The 14,877-nt window shown below is 46.6% G+C and overlaps 2 pseudogenes; both read left to right on the top strand.

Annotated features, from left to right (window-relative positions):
• The first annotated feature begins 4,118 nt into the window (after window positions 1-4,118).
• On the top strand, window positions 4,119-4,390 carry LOC123108589 (non-specific lipid-transfer protein 2P-like; annotated as a pseudogene).
• Window positions 4,391-5,947: 1,557 nt separating this feature from the next.
• LOC123109272 (uncharacterized) lies at window positions 5,948-6,086 on the top strand (annotated as a pseudogene).
• The last annotated feature ends 8,791 nt before the right edge of the window (window positions 6,087-14,877 follow it).

The raw sequence follows: 14,877 nt of genomic DNA, 5'->3' as shown, positions 1-14,877 counted from the left end.
AACCAGCCCACAAGGGGCTGGTGCGCCCCCCACAAGGGAGGAGGCCGAATTGGTTTAGGGAAGGGGGCGCCACCCCCCTCCCCCCTTTCCTTCTCCTACTCCCTCTCCTTCCCCCTTTCCACCTCCATGAGAAGGAAAAGAGGCGGGGGGGGGGGGCGAATCCTACTGGGACTAGGAGTCCTAGTAGGACTCCCCCCCTTATGGTGCGCCCCTAGGGCCGGCCTCCTCCCTCTCCCTCCTTTATATACGTGGGTAGGGCACCCCTTGGAGACACACCAATTGTTCCAAGCCGTGTGCGGCGTCTCTCTCCACGGTTTACTCTTCCAGTCATATTCACGAGTGCTTAAGCGAAGCCCTGCGCGGATCACATCGCCATCACCGCCACCATGCCGTCGTGCTGACGGAACTCTCCCTTGACCCTCTGCTAGATCAAGAGTTCGAGTGACGTCATCGAGCTGAACGTTTGCTGAACTCGGAGGTGTCGTACGTTCGGTACTAGATCGGTTGGATCGTGAAGACGTTCGACTACATCAACCGCGTTAACCTAACGCTTTCGCTTTCGGTCTACGAGAGTACGTGGACACACTCTCCCCCTCTCGTTGATATGCATCTCCTAGATAGATCTTGTGTGATTGTAGGATTTTTTTTTTGAAATTGCATGCTACGTTCCCCAACAATCCTACCTAGCCTACCTAACTAAATACCCCTGAATTTCACTATCTTGATGTAGATCCCCAATGAGGCATTACAGGCGTGGCCACCACTGCAATGGGTGGGTGGCGGTGTTTGTGGTCCTCTCACTGACATTCTTCCACAAAGTCGCGACAATGTTGCTCTGTCATGATACCAATCTTGATCTACTTATCATCACGAGCAACACCTATGTAGCGAAGGTGAAGATTTCAACCACAGGGCGGCATCACCCTATAGGTTGACACTCTAGAAGAAGGCCGCAATAGAGAAACACCATACGGGGGCAGAGCAGAGAAGCAAAGGATGGAGAGGTGGTGGTGGCACCGTCCGTGCCCCAAACATAGTCGTGTTCGCCTCCCTTTGTCGCCTTCGGGAAAAGCAAGTACACCCTTATGTTTTTCCCATTAAGTTTTTTCTCATCTTAGTTATGAAGGAGACAATACTAATTGCATGTTGTATACCATCTTCTCAATTTTTCCAAGAGTTTAGAAGGAATTGCAACAGCATATCAAGTGTTACTGTCCTTTGACTGTTTACGGTGGTGTGTACGAGTTTGGAGCATCTTGCTAGTGATGTTTTTATCGACATGGGTGGCGACATAATGTATACAGTCCCTCCATCCAAATATATATGGTCTAATACATGTTTCGAGGTTACCTTTGACCATTGATAAAATTGTTAATATAAGAGATGTACGATATAAATTAGGAACTCATTTCATATACGAATTTGACGGTATGCTCCGTGTAACATGCATGCCATATATTATTGATCTAACATGTGGTGAAACTTAACCTTGAAAACATATTATGCTCTATATTTTTCTATTGGAGGGAGTATAGGCTTTCCACTCCATACATCTAGGCATAGTCACGGTCTTGTTTGACTTTGCTTTTACCGGCGTAGTACTTTGTGCGAGTTTGCATTGGTTGTACTATATGACTTTACTCATTAGCTTGTATCACCTTGATGCCATATTATGTGTCAATAAAAACCGTTATATATCAAAAAAAACTCTCCTCACATCTTCCGACATCACTTTTGGGGGATTCTTAGAATTATAAGGCTGGCTGTAATGAGGAGTATCATATAGTAGTATCATGCATATGATACTAGTGTATGTTACTATCTCGTAATGCATAGTATCATATATTAGTATCATGTAGCACTTTATTTATTGTCATGCATGACACAAAGTAGCATAGCATTTATTATGATACAGTATCATGATATGATACTCCATCCTCTTTTTCTTCATTTAGTGCTATGACACCTCATCAGTGGCGGAGCCAGAAACTTAATATAGAGGGGGCCAAACAGAGTGCTATAATGTTAGACGGGGCCAAATCAACTAAATCTTGCTAATTATGTTTGACAAATGGAGGATTAGGAGCATATATAGTTGTATTTGAGAGAGCATAGGGGGGGCCTTGGCCCCTGCCAGCACCCCCCTGCCTCCGCCACTGCACCTCATCAAAATTGCCTAGTTGGCATGCATGATACTAGCTATGATACTGCCATTACGATCAGCCGGAGAGATTATTATTAATCAGATTGCTTATTGCTACTCAATAAAGAGAAGTTAGATGCATTTATTTGTCTATCTCTCTCGTTCTTTACTTCAACACAACCAAAGGAAATGGATGTGGACGGAAGTACTACACCGAGCGAAGCAGCAGGCAGCCATCATTGACGAACTACCCCGCTGACCCTCTACCCACTGGGTTTCAATGCAGAACGTCCATAGATGCAGCCATGCATGCATCAACCTTTTGCTGACCGTAGTCAAGTCGAAGTAGTAGTGCAAATGCAATTCAGTCACAGGGTGTTCAACTGATAATTGCACAGGACGAGAGCGATTGATAATGCTCTTAGACTAGTCATAGTGGGAGTAACTTAGACTATCCACAATGGAAGTAATATAGGTACTCCCTCCTTCCGTCTATATAGGGCCTAATGCGTTCTTCAAGACCACCTTTGACTATTAATAAGATTAATAATACATGAGATGTATAATGTGAAAATTATATCACTGGAAGCTCCTTTCACGTACGAATTTGACAGTATGCTTTGTGTAACTTGCATGTCATATATTATTGCTCTAACACTTGGTCAAAGTTAGCCTCGAAAAACGCATTAGGCCCTATATAGATGGAAGGAGGGAGTAGTAACATCATACATGTTTAGATAAAATGGATGATGTAGCAAGCAATAAATGAAGAAAGAGAGGCGTGTGGTAACATAGCTAGTTAGGCTGGTCACAATGGGCAAGAACATAGTCTAGTAACTTACACACTTCCCTAGACTATGTTACTACCTCCACAGTGGGTAGAAACATCTATGTAGTGTCATGCAACAATGTATTTATTAGGTTATAAACTCATTGTTTTTTGGAGTGTGTGATGTTCCGATAACTTAGCTAGTTACCACAAGCATCTCTCTCTTCATTAAATATGTGACACATAAGCAAAGTTGTATTGGAGTGTGTGATGTTACTCCTAAGTTCCTCCCCATTGTGACCAGCCTTACTACTAGTATGAGTAACATCACACATATTAAGGCAAGATGAGTCTATGGCCTAATAAATGAAGTGTTGTATGTTACCACACATATGTTACTATCCACTATAAAGGTAGTAACATAGAGTAGCTAGTAACATAGCGCATTTCGAGAAAATTCTGCTTATGTGGCAAGTAATTAACGAGAGGTGATAACATAATATGTTACTGTAACATAGCGCTTTCCAATACAAGATGAGTCTACGAGCTAATAAATGAAGCCATCTATAATACTACTAGTATGTTACTTTCCATTATGAAGGTGGACTTGCAAACATGTTTATGTGACAGATAATTAAAGTAGTGAGATGGTTATATATAAATGTGATGCTATTATGTGTCATGCATAGTAATAAATGAGACCACATATTATACTAATTTATGATACTATGCACTATACTCCCTCCGTTTAGGTATGCAAGTCACCTTATAAAAACCAAATAATCCCAAAATACTTAGGCACGGTACATTAACTTCCTCCTCGTTTCTTGTTTTGTGACATATCAATCAATAAAAGATGTGGACCGTGCATGTTTTCAATGACTTGAAACTATCAAACATGATATGCAGTGGTTAGTTCATTATATGCAATGCTATTAATTAGCAAAAAGGTATTAAGTTTTCTCGTTTTTCTCCCTGCCTTGGTCACCTAGACAGAGGGAGTAGAGTAAGTTACTCCTCACTATAACCAGCCTTAATCACCCATCTGCTCTATGGCCGCGTATTCGGACGGTGCATGGCCAGGCCAACTATAAATACCCCAGGAGTTCCAGCACCCCTCTCCTCACCACCATCTTTTTCCATTCCCATCACACAACGTACACCTCTGCGACCGCAATAGCGAGAGGGAAGAGTAGATCTGCGGCCATGGCGATGAGGAAGGAGGTCCTCCTGGCAGCCATGATGCTGCCGCTGGTGGTGGCGGAGCGCGTGCCGCGTGCGAGATGGGGCAGCTGACGGTGTGCATGCCGGCGATCACCACCGGTGCCAAGCCGAGCGGCGCGTGCTGCTCCAACCTGCGCGCGCAGCAGGGGTGCTTCTGCCAGTACGCCAAGGACCCCTCCCTCGGCCGCTACATCACCAGTCCCCATGCGCGCGAGACCCTCGTCTCCTGCGGCCTCGCCGTCCCGCACTGCTAGGCGCCAGGCCGCCTAGCGAGTATGTATGGCTCAGCTATAGCTACGTCCGCCGTCCATCAGATGAGAATATAGCTAGCCTAGCTGGTGAGTGCGTGATGCGTTCATGCCGCATGCATGCATGTTCCTGTTCGATGGATGATGATGGAATAAAATAAAAGATGTTGGGTTATGATGATGGAATAAAACGACCCGACTTTTGTTAACTTCATTCTCCTCTGCTTCCTCTGTCCGTGGTCACTTGCTGTAAGCTTTTCAACCAAAATTACTACGATCGAGTTTTGTAGACACAAATAAGCCACTGGTGATTGCCTGATACTCCTACATTGCAACAGCTAACATGACATGCTCTACAAGCTAGTAACTGCCTGCTGCTACTACTGTCGCTTTCGACGGGATTGCTTGTCTGTATATGCGATGTGTGGTGTGACTTTAAACACTGTGGCGCGTACTCATGTGCGTTGAATTCATTTATCAACCAGCAATCAAGTTCAGCTCCATACAATCAAGCCGGCACTTCTTTTCTGAAAAGGGCAAAAGATTTGACACCTTCATTAATTAACAAGGATTTTAACAAAGTCACTAGCCCAGAGGCGAAATGAGAGCCTACTCTCCCGAGCGTAATATCAGACAAGTGTTGAGCCTCGGCTACCATATATACAACTCCACGCTTCGTCTCGGATCTTGTGGATGATGATGTGAGTGTTGAAATACTTTGTAATAGGATAGGACTAGAGGTTTAAACTCCTGGAAACCTATTCTATCTCTTCTTCAGTTTCTCCCTCTCGTTACCGACCTTCTCTGTAAACTCTCGATCAAATTCTTGATCGATCTACTTGTAAGCCACGGCATCATCCGTATAAATAAAACTGCGGCCCGAAAAAAAGGTTCTACGCTTCCCAAGTTATTTTACATGATAATCAGAGCATCTTCTTCTCAGAGATCGAAAGAGGATCGCATCTAGTTCTACCCCATCGTAAACTTCTGAAACCCATCGCCACTTTCGCCATGACCTCCGCCTCCACCCAATCCAGCACCATGAGTGCCCTTACCACATCCGTTTCATCAACCTCCACCTTCGCCCCTTCCTCCTCCAGCTCGTTCTATCCCATGTCCATCGGACCCCCAACCCAGGAGAAGCTCACGAGGCAAAACTACCTCATGTGGAAGGCTATTGTGCTGCCCCAAATCAAGGGCGCGCAGATGGGCCACCACCTTGATCCAGAGAGCCAAGCGCCGCCGGAGACACTCACCATCACCAATGATGGGAAAGAGGAGCAGATTGCGAACTACGCCCGCATCCTCTGGAATGCACAACAACAGCAAGTCCAAGGTTTTCTGATGGGTTCCTTGTCTCGCGAGATCCTTGTGCAGGTGGTCACCCTTCAGACGCCGGCAGAGGTATGGGCAGCGATCCATGCCATGTTTTCTGCCCAAAATCAAGCTCAAGCCATAAACACAAGGATTGAGCTCACCAATCTGAAAAAAGGAAACTTGACGATGTCAGAGTACCTAGCCAAGATCAAGTCGCTGACAGATGAGATCGCGTGCACTGGAGTGGCAATGCAAAATGGGGAAATTGTTTCGCAGGTTCTGGCCGGCCTCGACCTCGACTACAACCCGGTCGTGTCGGCCCTTGCTGCGTGGGTGGAGCCTGTCACCGTCCAAGAGATGTACACGCAGCTGTTAAGTTTTGATGTGCGCCTCAATCTTCTTCACGGAACCAACATACGGCAGTCTTCTGCCAACGCCGCCTCGCGAGGTCGCGGGTCTGCTCGTGGGCGCGGTCGCGGGAACAACAGCGGCGGGCGTGGCCGTGGCAATGGCCAAGGGGCGCGTCCAAACGGAGGTGGCTACAACAACACTTCTTCTTCCTCTCGTTCTGGAGGGGGCGGCTACAGCAACAACCACGTCCCCTCTGGATCCTCCTCTCAAGGACGTGTTCGATGTCAACTCTGCAAAAAGGTAGGCCATGAGGTCATGGATTGTTGGCACCGTTATGATGAGGACTATGTTCCCGATGCTCGTCTTGTTGCAGCTGCGATTGGGGAGCAAGGAGGAGATGGTACCATCTGGTATGCTGATTCAGGTGCTACTGATCACGTCACCAACGAACTTGAGAAACTTGCCATGAGGGAGAAGTACTACGGCAATGATCAGATTCACACCGCAAGCGATGGAGGTATGGATATTAGTCATATTGGTCAAGCATCTATTAATTCCCCTAATCTTAAACGTGATCTCGTTCTAAAGGATGTTCTTCATGTTCCACAAGCCGACAAAAACCTTGCATCTATGTCTCATTTAACTGCTGATAATAATGTCTTCTTTGAAACTCATCCCACGTATTTTTTCATAAAAGATCGGGCAACGAGGGAGCTCCTTCATCACAGTAGATGCATTGGAGGCTTATACCCCATCACATCCGGAGCATTTAGTCGAAAGCGTCGTCGTCAAGTTTACTCTGTTGTCAAGCCCTTCTTGGCAAGATGGCATCAAAGATTAGGACATCCTTCTTCGATCATAGTTAAGCAAGTTATAAATAAAGACAATCTTCCATTGTCATCTAGTTCAAACATTGAGTCTGTGTGTGATGCTTGTCAGTGTGCAAAGAGTCACCAACTTCCTTATCCTAAGTCAAATAGTGTGTCTCATGCTCCATTGGAACTTATTTTTAGTGATGTATGGGGTCATGCAAGAGATTCTTTTGGTAGAAAAAAATATTATGTCAGTTTTATTGATGACTTTAGCAAATTCACTTGGATATATTTGCTTAAGTTTAAATCAGAAGTTCTTTCTATCTTCCAAGAATTCCAGAAATTCGTTGAACATCAATTTGACAGAAAAATCCTTGCAGTCCAGAGTGACTGGGAGGGGAGTATGAGAAACTCAACTCTTTCTTTCGCAATATTGGTATTGCTCATCATGTCTCTTGTCCTTATGCCCATCAACAGAATGGTTCCGCTGAGCGTAAACATCGCCATATTGTTGAAGTAGGCTTATCTCTTCTAGCTCATGCATCAATGCCTCTAAAAAATTGGATGAAGCCTTTATTGCTGCCACTTATCTTATCAATCGTCTCCCTACCAAAGTTATTGGCAATATTAGTCCCTTGGAAAAATTGTTTCATCAGAAGCCCAATTACAATTCTCTAAGAATCTTTGGTTGTGCTTGTTACCCCAATCTTCGTCCATATAATCGTCATAGGCTCGAGTTTCGTTCCACTCAATGTGTTTTTCTTGGCTATAGTAATCTTCATAATGGGTACAAGTGTCTTGAGATTTCTGCTGGTCGCATATATATTTCTCGCGATGTTGTTTTTGATGAAACAGTATTCCCCTTTGCAAAACTTCATCCAAATGCCGGAGCTTTACTTCGTGCAGAAATTGCACTTCTTTCTGATTATATCCCTAGTTCAGATCACGGGGGCGAGTTAAATAGTGCTGATCATTTGACTAGTTCCAAAGAAAATTTTAATTTTGATGACAAGTGTGCAGTTTCTAGATGTCATTTTATGCAAGGGAATACAGACGAAACCTGCGCGGGATCCCAGGCTGATCCGAGCGACAGCTTCGGCGCTGGATCCGATGGAGATTTTGCTGCGGCAGACGAGGCAGTTGCACGATCCGAGGCGGATCCCAGCGCGCTGCATGCATCAGGCATAGCGGGGGCCGACAGCCCCAGCCGTACGGGGCCCGCCAGCCCAATCAGCGCGAGCCCGCGCCAATCATCAGGCGCTCCAACCGCGCGGGATGGGCCAGCGGCCGACCGAGCCGTGAGTGTGGGGCCTGACGCGGGTGTCACGTCGCCCACGAGGCGTTCTCTCGATGGACCAACAGTTTCGAGGCGAATCTCAGGTGCATCGGATCAGGAGCCGGCTGCTATGCTAGATATGGCGGGATCTTCTGTGGCCACAGATTCTGCTGTGGAGCCAGTTACATCAGGATCTTCTGCGCCTACAACTACACGGGTTTGTGAACCAGTTCGTGCGCAAGAATTTCCACGTCGCCACACTCGATCCAAATCTGGTATTCTGAAGAGAAAGGAGTATACAGATGGCACTATAAGGTATGATAAAATTGAATGTGCTTTTCTTACTAGTATGGGAGAACCAACACATTTGCTTGATGCTCTTGCTAGTAAAGCTTGGAAAGAAGCTATGGATAATGAATATGAGGCACTCATAAAAAATAACACATGGCATTTAGTACCACCGAAAAAGGCAGAAATGTCATAGATTGCAAATGGGTGTATAAGATATAAAGAAAGTCTGATGGAAGTATAGACAGATACAAAGCCAGGTTAGTTGCAAAAGGTTTTAAAAAAAGGTTTGGTATTGATTATGAAGATACCTTCAGTCCGGTTGTTAAGGCAGCTACTATTCGACTTTACTGTCTATTGCTGTTTCCAGAGGGTGGAGCCTAAGGCAGCTAGATGTTCAGAACGCGTTTCTTCATGGTGTTCTGGAAGAAGAGGTTTTTATGCGGCAACCACCAAGTTATGAGAATATTAGCACACCTCATTATATTTGCAAGTTAGATAAAGCTTTATATGGTCTAAAACAGGCCCCAAGAGCCTGGTACTCAAGGTTGAGCACTCAGTTACAACAACTTGGGTTTACACCATCAAAAGCGGATACCTCATTATTTCTTTACAACAAGGGCAATGTCACTATATTTGTTCTTGTATATGTTGATGATATAATTGTTGCTAGTTCAAGTCCAGATGCTACCACTTGTTTGCTTAAGGATTTAAAGATGGAGTTTGCTCTTAAGGATTTGGGTGATCTACATTACTTTCTTGGTATAGAAGTTAAACAGGTGAAAGATGGTATACTTCTGTCACAAGAAAAATATGTCAATGACATTATCAAGAGAGTTGGATTGGAAAATTGCAAAGCTGTAAGGACACCTATTTCAACTTCATAAAAACTCACCATTGATAGTGGAGAGGCTCTTGGATCTGAGGATGCAACGAACTATAGAAGTGTTGTAGGTGCATTGCAATACTTAACTCTTACACGTCCTGACATCTCTTATTCAGTGAATAAAGTATGTCAGTATTTACATGCACCTACTACTGTTCATTGGACTGCAGTTAAAAGGATTGTGAGGTATCTCAGGTTTTCAGGAGAACTTGGTCTAAGAATTGTCAAGTCTCCCTCTATGCTCGTGTCTGCCTACTCTGATGCAGATTGGGCAGGGTGTGCTAATGATAGAAGGTCCACATGTGGATTTGTTGTGTTCCTGGGAACAAATCTTATATCATGGAGTGCAAGAAAACATGCTACAGTCTCAAGGTCTAGCACTGAGGCTGAGTATAAAGCTCTAGCAAACGCTACAGCTGAAGTGATGTGGGTACAAACATTGCTTTATGAACTTGGAGTTAAAACTCCGCGAGCTGCTAGATTATGGTGTGATAATCTTGGTACAACCTATCTTTCAACTAATTCTGTTTTTCATGCATGCACAAAGCATATCGAAGTTCATTTTCATTTTATCAGAGAAAGAGTAACACGTAAGTTACTTGACATGCATAATCAAAAATTTATTTCCCTCACGAATGCTATGCTATTCCACGGCCTCTACTTATCAAAAATGGATGGGGCAGGGTCACTTCGTGTAAGCCTACCATTTGTCAATTTTGGGCACTATATCGAGCCGACTGTAGCCAGGTAGGGCGCCGTGAGACTAGCTGAGTACGTGCGTCAACGCCATGCATATGGTACACAAGTATCTACGCGTGTCTCCGCCTCATCAGCCGGTGAGAGGCCATCGGCTTTTCTGACTACCAATTCCTGCCCAGCAAACGCGCCGGCCGATTCGCACGCCATTTCCCCGGCCACCGCGAGATGCACTGCTACCTCCAGGACTTCTGTGACGCGTTCTAACTCATCGACGCCGTCAGGCTCAACACCCGGGTCCTGCGCGTCGCCCCCACGGCCAGGTCGACGTCCAAGGGAACACGCAGGTGGGCGGTGAGATCCGTGCGGCGGCTCAACGGCACGGATGTTGATGATGCGCAGGGGGGTGAGGATGTGTTAGACGCCATTGTGGTGGCTACGGGCCACTACGCGCAGCCGATGCTCCCGAATCCCGAGCGGCATCCAGGGCATGGGGGAATGGAGGCGCCGGCAGTTGCACAGCCACTCGTACAGGACGCCGGAGCCGTTCCGTGGTGAGGCTGTGGTGGTGGTCGGGTGCGGCACCAGCGGCAAGGACATCGCGCTAGACCTCCGCCGCGTCGCCAGGGAGGTGCACCTCGCCGCCATCCCCCGATGCCGAGGCCAACATGCCGGCCATGTCGAGGATGTTGGCCAACCACAGGGCAGGGCCGGCCCTGGGCCATGGCGGCGAGTGCAACGGCCTAGGGCCCAGCCCGAGCAGAGGCCCATACCTGTACATGTGTAGTGTATTTCCTAGAATTACTCAAAAAAATCCTAGAAAAAATAGTACACGAGAGAAGCAGGCCCAAGCGATTAAGAAGCGAGCAAGTCACGCACGAATCCATCGCTCCCGTTCTGGCGTTCTCCATCTTCCTTTTCCTTCGCTCTCTCCCAGAAACATGCCGCCAACTCATCGTCTCCTGTTCAGGCGTGCTTCATCTTCTTCCCCAAATCCAATTGATTGTGCTAGTTCCTAAAGGCCAGGACCCCAACTCCCCAAGAGGCAGCGACGCACCCTATGCCCTGGTAGGAACGCGGAGAGTAGCAACCCACAACGTGGCGGTACATCATTAGGGCAGTTGTCAGGGTCCAACCGTTCGAGGGCAGGTGATCAGGGGCTGGGAATCCAGGAAGTTCCTTGTAATGTTTTGGATCTCACTTTTTTTTACCCTTGTCTATTTGTTTCTGTTATGATGGATCGAGGTAATGATGTTTGACCTGTTTGATTCTTGACTTGTTGTACAACATTGTAGTCAGGTAGACTTGCTGGTTGCGGCATTGCTTGAATTTGGATCACTGGATACCTAGAGCAGCGTGGGATTTCTTCCAATTTACTCCAAGACTAGGATTCAAGAATTCAGGCGTTCCCTCTTCTTTTTTAACCGTGTTGCCGAAAAAGCATTTATCTGGCTGTGAGAAAATAAGAAGGTAGAAACTTGTAGATGAGTTCATTGGATCTCAAAAGGGTTCTATGCATAAATTCGTTTTTAGAAATGCCACTGAGGATTCTAGAAATTTGGGTGGCCATGAGAATGTGTCTAATACTGAAAATCCAAATGAGGATGAACAAGACTTCTCGGTTTTTGGAGCTTGTATATCCTATAAACATATATGATATATCCATGGTGTATCAAGACCATATTTGCTAATGAAATTTATACTTGCTTTTATAATGACATTTTGCGGTACATGATAGGTGTGGAAGCATTTTTTGTGTCTATTATAGCATATGGCAGGGCCCAATGGGGGCAGTTCGCACAAGGGCCTCTAGAAAGCCAGGGCCACCCCTGCCACCGGTAAGTGTTGCGCCTGCACCTGCGATACGCAGATGGGCGAGTGGAGTTCACCGACGGCTCCTCCGTTGTGGCTGACACGGTCATCTACTGCATAGGGTACGGCTACTCGTTCCCGTTCCTGGACACGGGCAGCGCGGTCGCCATGAGCCACGACGGCTACGTCGTGGGGCCATTGTTCGAGCATGTGTTCCCGCATCCCTGGCGTCGTTGCTCTCCTTCGTGGGCGTGCCGAGGAAAGTCCTAATCACGTGGTTCTTCAAGGTGCAGGCACGGTGGAGGGAGAATTCCGATGGAGTGAGGGAAAGCCACAAAGGCAAGGCTTCTTTCCCCAAACCGTATTCTTGGTCTTCTTCTTCTTCTTCTCATTTCCTTCTGCTTCAATTTTAGTTTCAGAGGCCACCGGGCAGGGTAGGGGGCAATGGTCCCCTCCCTCACACACACAACTTAGCCGGGTGCTTCCCCTACTTTTCTCTTCACTCTTTTCTCTTTGCCTTTGCCCTCTACTTCCACTACAACATTCCAGGATCTCGGGTGAGATTCAACAGGTCGTCGACAACGTCCAGCCAAAAGGCAGCATGGCCCATGTGTCGGCCAGTGCACACATCCTCAACGCAGGGGCGAACATCATCAGCGTGGAGCTTACGATTGTAGCATGTGCCAAGGGCGAGGATGAATGAAGGCCTGCCCCGGCCCATTTACAATAAGAATAAGAAATTACTATGGGCATTTCATGTACTACTTACATCTGGAGTTTGAATAATAAGGCTTGGTGTTTCTAAAAAAATACCACTTCACGTACTACGTGTTGATTTTTTTCTCTAATACCCATTGAACATTTTTCATAAATAGCTTGAAGCCTTTTGGATACACGCTCAATAGCTTTCAAATACACGAGAAAAATTTATCTGAATACATGTTCACATCTATAAAATGCTCATCAAGCATTTTTCTACTACACAATGAACATTTTCAAATACACTTTGAACATATTTTAAAAATAGCATGCATATTTTTCAAAATGTGCAGAAATTCATGGAGTGTCTATGAACGTTTTTTGTATGTTCTAAAGGTTTTATTTAAATTGGATGAACATATTTTTAAATTTCATGAACTTTTTCAAAAAAGGGCATGGACATATTTTTAAACGCGTAATTTTTTAAATGGCAGGAGCTATTTATTTGAGTGGTACAGGCATTTTATAGAAAGTACGCAAGCAATTTTACATTTTCATGAACAGTCTTAAAAAAGTTAGTGAACATATTTTTTAAGCGTCTGAACATTTTCCATATGACACAAACATTTTTTTTCATATGTTATCAACATTTGTATAATTTCATGTTTATTTTCTAGTTCATGGTGAACCTTGTTAAAACTTTAAATAAAGTACCTCTTGAAATATTTATTTATAATATAACATTTTGAGACATAAACAAAAGAAAAATGAAATGAAATTATAAAAGGTGAAAGAAAAGAAACAATAATAACTGTGGCGACACGCATGCTTTGTGCCGCACTGTTAGGGAGATTGTTGGGACCTTGCTACAAGCCAGGTATAGAGACACCCGTTGCGAAAAAATACAGGCCAAACATTCAGTAGGCTTGTAGCGGCAGTAGTAAAAATGAACAGAAATATAAGGCAGTGATTCTATGCTTTTGAGACCGTGTGCAACGAGCGTAGCACTAGCGTCCGATGGCACGCGGGTATCCGTCCGATGGTGAGACCGTTTTAAAGCACGGGCGGCTTGGTCCATGTCGACGATGTGTTGGTCGCGACGGAGAAGAGAGGGAGGAGGGCACCCGCCAGGAGCTAGTCCGCGTCGGAGCAGCAGCTCGTCGGCCACACCCTGGAGCACCAGCTCGTTCGCGTCGGAGCACCAACTCTAGGGAGGAGCTCCTCCGTGTCAGCAGCGAGCGAAGTCTGTTTTAAACCCTAAGAATGTAGACGAGACGCAAATGAACCCCAGCCTGTAAATCCGTGAAGTCCATACCCTTACATCTCCGATCCCGGTTGTAGTCGCCCTTATGCCTGTTTTTGGACTGGATTTGCTGACGTGGCACCGTGAAAGGGTGGAATTGCAAATTAAAGACCCCACATGGATGGGGTGCGCATATGCCGTCGGAGCGTGCGCCGCCGCCGCCGCTCGATGGAGAGGGCGTGCTCCCGGCGACCGGTGCCTCGCGCGCACGTCAGTGCCGGCCTAGCTACCACAGTCCCAGCCGATCCTTTCATGTACGTATCTCCGAAGGGATACACTCAGCGTGTCCCCTGTGTGCGTCCAGACCAAACTATATTGATCAAATCGATCAGCATGGCTTGCGTATGAACGTTTCTTCGTTGGAATGCATCCAGCTCGTACGTGACTTCACCAAGAATCAATCAGCCTGCCTGGCTACTTGCGAAGTCAGCTCATACGTGCATCTGTTTTGCTGCTAGAAGCATTGACGTGTGCCCCCAAGCACCGTGCCGCTGCCCCGAGCCCGGCTGCGACTTCCTCAGCCCCCGCCGGCTCTCCGCGGACACCTCGCTGAGCTCCAGTTGTGTCCAGGCCAGCAGCTGCATGTCCTATGCATCAGCTCGTCGAGAAGGGATCCGAGCTTTGGACCCCGTGCTCCGATGGCCGCATCGGTAGTTCGGCCCTCGATGCCGCTCCAGGATAAGAAGGTGACCTCAGCGAGAAGACGACCAGCGGGGAATTACAGCAGGCTTCGAGGGCATGCACCGGGACTGGAGCGCGTCCGCAGACCAAGCCAGGCGACCATGGGACTCACGTGTAGGTAGCTGACTCACCCGATCCCGTCATTTCCCAGGGCAAGCAGTAATCCCACCATTTTGATACGATCCAAAGGTCAAAAAGAACCGGGATCAGCAAGGTCAGGGTATGGAATTCAGGGATTTAGACATTGAGGTTCATTTGCGTCGTGCTCTATGTCATCAGGGTTTAAAACAGATTTCACTCGTCAACAGCTGCCTGAGGTGGTGTCTCTGTGGCTCTCGCAGGGGCTGGTGCTGGGCGGGGTCGGGGGAGAGC

Source organism: Triticum aestivum, chromosome 5A (genome assembly GCF_018294505.1).
Source record: "Triticum aestivum cultivar Chinese Spring chromosome 5A, IWGSC CS RefSeq v2.1, whole genome shotgun sequence".
NCBI classification, from domain to species: Eukaryota; Viridiplantae; Streptophyta; class Magnoliopsida; order Poales; family Poaceae; genus Triticum; species Triticum aestivum.
Note: the sequence above shows the minus strand (reverse complement) of the source record. Positions and strands in the feature narration are given on the sequence as shown.